The following is a 6,379-nucleotide window of genomic DNA, read 5'->3' on the forward strand; positions in this document are numbered from 1 at the left end:
GTTGGATTCTGACCTCCCTGCACTCGAAATGGATTTTTTGGAGCTACAGAAAACCAAATGGCGTGCTCCCAACGGCGTTGGAAAGTAGACATCCAGATCTTTCCAGAAATATATAATAGTCCATACTTTATTCGAGATTAAATGATGTAAACTGGTGCTCAACGCCAGTTCTGTGCTGCATTCTGGAGTCAAACGCCAGAAACACGTCACAAACCACAGTTAAACGCCAAAAATACGTTACAACTTGGCATTTAACACCAAGAGAAGCCTCTGCACGTGTAAAGCTCAAGCTCAGCCCAAGAACACACCAAAGTGGGCCTCGAAAGTGGATTTCTGCATTTAGACTTATTTCTGTAAACCCTAGTAACTAGTCTAGTATAAATAGGACATTTTACTATTGTATTAGACATCTTTGGATTATTTTTGGATTACCTTATGATCCTTTGATCACGTTTATGGGGGCTGGCCATTCAGCCATGCCTGGACCATCACTTATGTATTTTCAACGGTAGAGTTTCTATACACCATAGATTAAGGGTGTGGAGCTCTGCTATACCTCGAGTTTTAATACAATTACTATTATTTTCTATTCAATTCAGCTTATTCTTGTTCTAAGATATTCGTTGCACTTCAACATGATGAATGTGATGATCCATGACACTCATCATCATTCTCACTTATGAACGCGTGACTGACAACCACTTCCGTTCTACCTTAGACCGAGCGAGTATCTCTTGGATTCCTTAATCAGAATCTTCGTGGTATAAGGTAGAACCCTTTGGCGGCCATTCCTGAGAATCCAAAAAGTCTAAACCTTGTCAGTGGCATTCTGAGTAGGATTCAGGGATTGAATGACTGTGACGAGCTTCAAACTCGCGATTGTTTAGTGTGATGACAAACGCAAAAGAATCAATGGATTCTATTCCGACATGATCGAGAACCGACAGATGATTAGCCATGCCGTGACAAGAGCATTTGGACCTTTTTTACTGAGAGCATGGAAAGTAGCCATTGACAACGGTGATGCCCTACATACAGCTTGCCATAGAAAGGAGTATGAAGGATTGAAAGTAAGAAAGTAGTATGTTATAGAGATTCAACAGGGACGAAGTATCTCCATACACTTATCTGAAATTCCCACCAATGATTTACATAAGTATTTCTATCTTTATTTTATGCTTTATTTATTTTTATTTTCATAAACTCCATAACCATTTATTAATCCACCTAACTGAGATTTACAAGATGACCATAACTTGCTTCACACCAACAATCTCCGTGGGATCGACCCTTACTCACGTAAGATTTATTACTTGGACGACCCAGTGCATTTGCTGGTTAGTTGTGTGGAGTTGTGACTAAGTGTGATTCACGTTTGAGAGCGCTACCAAGTTTTTGGCACCATTGTTGATGATCACAATTTCGTGCACCAAGTTTTTGGCACCGTTGCCGGGGATTGTTTGAGTTCGGACAACTGACGGTTCATCTTGTTGCTCAGATTAGGTAATTTTCTTTTTGTTTTATTTTCAAAAATTTTTCAAAAATATTTTTACTTCTGTTTTCGAAAAATTATTCTAAATTTTTAAGAATGAATTCTAGTGTTTCATGAAGCATGTTGAAGCTTGGCTGGCTGAAAAGCCAAGTCTAACTCAATTGGATTGAGGCTTTCCCTTATCAGTATATGAAGTTGGATGAAGTATCCGATGTTGTATGTCTGATTTGTATGCTAAAGCTTGGCTGGCCATTGGCCATGTCTAGTGTTTTGGACAGAAGCTTGCACAAAAAGCTTGGCTGGCTATTAAGCCATGTCTAATTCCTGGACCGAAGCTTTAGACTAACATTGCAAAGATTCTTGGAATTCTTATTAAAAATTTTTGAATTTCTTATTTTATTTTTCCTATATGTTTTCGAAAAAAAATAAAATAAAATACAAAAAAATCAATAAAATCATAAAAACCAAAAATATTTTGTATTTCTTGTTTGAGTCTTGTGTCATGTTTTAAGTTTGGTGTCAATTGCATGTTTCCCTTTTTCTTGCAATTTTCGAAAATTCATGCATGTGTTCTTCATGATCTTCAAGTTGTTCTTGGTATGTCTTCTTGTTTGATCTTGAGATTTTCTTGTTTTGTGCTTTTTGTTGCTTCTCATATGCATTTTTTAATCCATAGTGTCTAAACATTAAAAATTTCTAAGTTTGGTGTCTTGCATGTTTTTCTTTTCTTGAAAATTTTTTAAAAATAAGTCTTGATGTTCATCTTGATCTTCAAAGTGTTCTTGGTGTTAATCTTGACATTCATAGTGTTCTTGCATGTATCATATGTTTTGATTCATAATTTTCATGTTGTGAGTCATTTTCATGTTTTTCTCTCTCATCATTAAAAATTCAAAATTCAAAAAATATCTTTTCCTTATTTTGCTCATAATTTTCAAAAATTTAAGTTGACTTAGTCAAAAATTTTAAAAAACTTAGCTATTGCTTATAAGTCAAGTCAAATTTTCAATTTTTAAAATCCTATCTTTTCAAAATCTTTTTCAAAAATAAAATCTTTTTCATTTTTTTATTACTTTCGAAAATTTTTAAAATTTATTTTCAAAATCTTTTTCTTATCTTTATTTCAAAATTCCGAAAACTTTACTAACAATTAATGTGATTGATTCAAAAATTTGAAGTTTGTCACTTTCTTGTTAAGAAAGGTTCAATCTTTAAATTCTAGAATCGTATCTTTTAGTTTCTTGTTAGTCAAGTAATCAATTTTAATTTTTGAAATTAAATCTTTATCAAAATATCATTTTCAATCATATCTTTTAAAAATATATTTTTTTGAAATCATATCTTTTCAAAATCAATTTCAAAATATCTTTTCTAACTTCTTATCTTTTTTAAATTGATTTTTAAATCTTTTTCAACTAACTAATTGACTTTTTGTTTGTTTCTTATCTTTTTCAAAACCACCTAACTACTTTCCTCTCTCTAATTTTCGAAAATTACCTCCCTTTTTTTCAAAATTCTTTTAATTAACTAATTGTTTCAAGTTTTAATTTTAATTTTATTTCTTCCTTTAATTTTCTAAAATCACTAACCTTTTTTTCAAAATTAATTTTTTCGAAAACTTCTCTCTCTCTTCTTCTTATATTTAATTATTTAATTACTAACACTCTTTTCTTCATCTCAAGAATTCGAACCTATCTTCCCCCTTGTGTTTGGATTCTTAACTCTTTTCCTTCTTCTATTCCTTTATTCTTCTACTAACATAAAGGAATCTCTATACTGTGACATAGAGGATTCCTCTTCCTTTTCTGTTCTCTTCTTTTTCATATGAGCAGGAACAAGGAAAAGGGCATTCTTGTTGAAGCTGATCCTGAACCTGAAAGGACTCTGAAGAAGAAACTGAGAGAAGGTAAAATACAACAATCCAGAGACAACCTTACTGAAATTTTCGAACAAAAAAAGGATATGGCAGCCGAACCCAACAACAATAATGCAAGGAGGATGCTTGGTGACTATACTACACCCACTTCCAAGTTTGATGGAAGAAGCATCTCAATCCCTGCCATTGGAGCAAACAATTTTGAGCTGAAACCTCAACTAGTTGCTCTAATGCAACAGAACTGCAAGTTCCATGGACTTCCATCAGAAGATTTCTATCAGTTTTTAACTGAATTCTTGCATATCTGTGAGACTGTTAAGACTAATGGAATAGATCCTGAAGTCTACAGGCTCATGCTTTTCCCTTTTGCTGTAAGAGACAGAGCTAGAACATGGTTGGATTCACAACCTAAAGATAGCCTGGACTCTTGGGATAAGCTGGTCACGGCCTTCTTGGCTAAGTTCTTTCCTCCTCAAAAGTTGAGCAAGCTTAGAGTGGATGTTCAGACCTTCAAACAAAAAGATGGTGAATCCATCTATGAAGCTTGGAAAAGATACAAGCAGATGACCAAAAGGTGTCCTTCTGACATGCTTTAAGAGTGGACCATTCTGGACATATTCTATTATGGTCTATCTGAGTTCTCTAAGATGTCACTGGACCATTCTGCAGGTGGATCCATTCACATAAAGAAAATGCCTGCAGAAGCTCAAGAACTCATTAACATGGTTGCAAATAACCAGTTCATGTACACTTCTGAGAGGAATTCCGTGAATAATGGGACACCTCAGAGGAAGGGAGTTCTTGAAATTAATGCTATGAATGCCATATTGGCTTAGAACAAAATATTGACTCAGCAAGTCAACATGATTTCTCAAAGTCTGAATGGATGGCAAAATGCATCCAACAGTACTAAAGAGGCATCTTTTGAAGAATAAGCTTATGATCCTGAGAACTCTGCAATGGCAGAGGTAAATTACATGGGTGAACCTTATGGAAACACCTATAATTCATCATGGAGAAATCATCCAAATTTCTCATGGAAGGATCAACAAAAGCCTCAACAAGGCTTTAATAATGGTGGAAAAAACAGGCTCAGCAATAGCAAGCCTTTTCCATCATCTTCTCAGCAACAGACAGAGAATCCTGAGCAGAGCACTTCTAGCTTAGCAAACATAGTCTCTGATCTGTCCAAGGCCACTTTAAGTTTCATGAGTGAAACAAGGTCCTCCATCAGAAATCTAGAGGCACAAGTGGGCCAGCTGAGTAAGAAAATCACTGAAACACCTCCTAGTACTCTCCCAAGCAATACTGAAGAGAATCCAAAAAGAGAGTTCAAGATTGATGAGCGAATAATTTGTACGCTTTTTGGCATTGTTTTTAGTATGTTTTTAGTATGTTTTAGTTAGTTTTGGGTATATTTCTATTAGTTTTTAGTTAAAATTTACTTTTTTGGACTTTACTATGAGTTTGTGTGTTTTTCTGTAATTTCAGGTATTTTCTGGCTGAAAAGGACTGTAGATGCTGTTGGATTCTGACCACCCTGCACTCGAAGTGGATTTTCTGGAGCTACAGAAGCCCAATTGGAAAGTAGACATCCTGGGCTTTCCAATAATATATAATAGTCCATACTTTGCCCAAGATTTGATGGCCCAAACTGGCGTTCCAAATCAGCTCAAATCTGCCCAGCGTTAAACGCCGGAACTGGCACAAGAATGGGAGTTAAACGCCCAAACTGGCACAAAAGCTGGCGTTGAACTCCAAGAGAAGTCTCTACACGAAAATGCTTCAATGCTCAGCCCAAGCACACACCAAGTGGGCTCGGAAGTAGATTTTCATCTCTGTAAATCCTAGGCTACTAGTTCTCTACAAATAGGACCTTTTGCTATTGTATTTTCATCTTTTGATCACTTTAGATCTTAATCGGAATCTTCGTGGTATAAGCTAGAATTGATGGCGGCATTCAAGAGAATCCGGAAGGTCTAAACCTTGTCTGTGGTATTTTGAGTAGGATTCAAGGATTGAATGACTGTGACGAGCTTCAAACTCGCGATTATGGGGCGTTAGTGACAGACGCAAAAGAATCACTGGATTCTATTCCGACATGATCGAGAACCGACAGCTGAATAGCCATGCCGTGACAGGGTGCGTTGAACATTTTCACTGAGCGGATGGGAGGTAGCCACTGACAACGGTGAAACCCTACATATAGCTTGCCATGGAAAGGAGTAAGAAGGATTGGATGAAGACAGTAGGAAAGCAGAGAGACGGAAGGGACAAAGCATCTCCATTCGCTTATCTGAAATTCTCACCAATGAATTACATAAGTATCTCTATCTTTATTGATGACAAGTCATCATATACCTATTTTTCTATGCTTTTTCATACAAGAAATTGATGATTAGTGCTTAAATATTGCATTCTTTTGTGCTTAATTAGAAGATTTCCTTGATCTTTTAATTTTATAAATCTTGTAGGAAATAAGAAGAAAAAGAAGCAAAGAAGCACAAAAAAGAGGAAAAAAAGAGCTTTGGAGCACACTTTGAAGTTGGAGCACACTTTGGAGGCTTAGGCCACGCTTTTAAAAGCGTGGCCCGTGACCAAATTAATGAAGAATAAGCAATCAGCACACACTGCTCTGCTCTTGCCAAGGGCAGGGCAGAATCATGATGAAACAAAGTGAGGTTGGGGCAAATTTTCGCTAAGTTAAAATCTGGCCGCTCACAGAATGACCATGCCTACTTCAAAGGGCTATAACTTGAGCTACAGACGTCCGATTGATGTGATTCCAGTTGCGTTGGAAAGCTGACATTTAGAGCTTTCCAACAATATATAGCACTCCATATTTAGCATACAATTGAGGCATGAGTGAAAGGCATCTTTAAGGGCAAAAAATAAGCAAAAATAAACCAAAGTGCTTCCACCAAGGCTCGAAGCTGGAGCCTCACTCCAAAGCAAAGTAGCGCTCATTTTTCTGCTCTGCCCTCTTGGAGAGCAGGGCAATGTCGTGCTCT

General features: G+C 36.3%; 1 non-coding gene across 1 annotated transcript; it reads right to left on the minus strand.

Annotated features, from left to right (window-relative positions):
• Window positions 1–3,853: 3,853 nt before the first annotated feature.
• Window positions 3,854–3,961, minus strand: LOC127748269 (small nucleolar RNA R71). The gene has a single exon (XR_008010211.1). It is a non-coding gene; the product is annotated as a small nucleolar RNA R71 (small nucleolar RNA).
• Window positions 3,962–6,379: the final 2,418 nt, after the last annotated feature.

Source organism: Arachis duranensis, chromosome 5 (genome assembly GCF_000817695.3).
Source record: "Arachis duranensis cultivar V14167 chromosome 5, aradu.V14167.gnm2.J7QH, whole genome shotgun sequence".
NCBI classification, from domain to species: Eukaryota; Viridiplantae; Streptophyta; class Magnoliopsida; order Fabales; family Fabaceae; genus Arachis; species Arachis duranensis.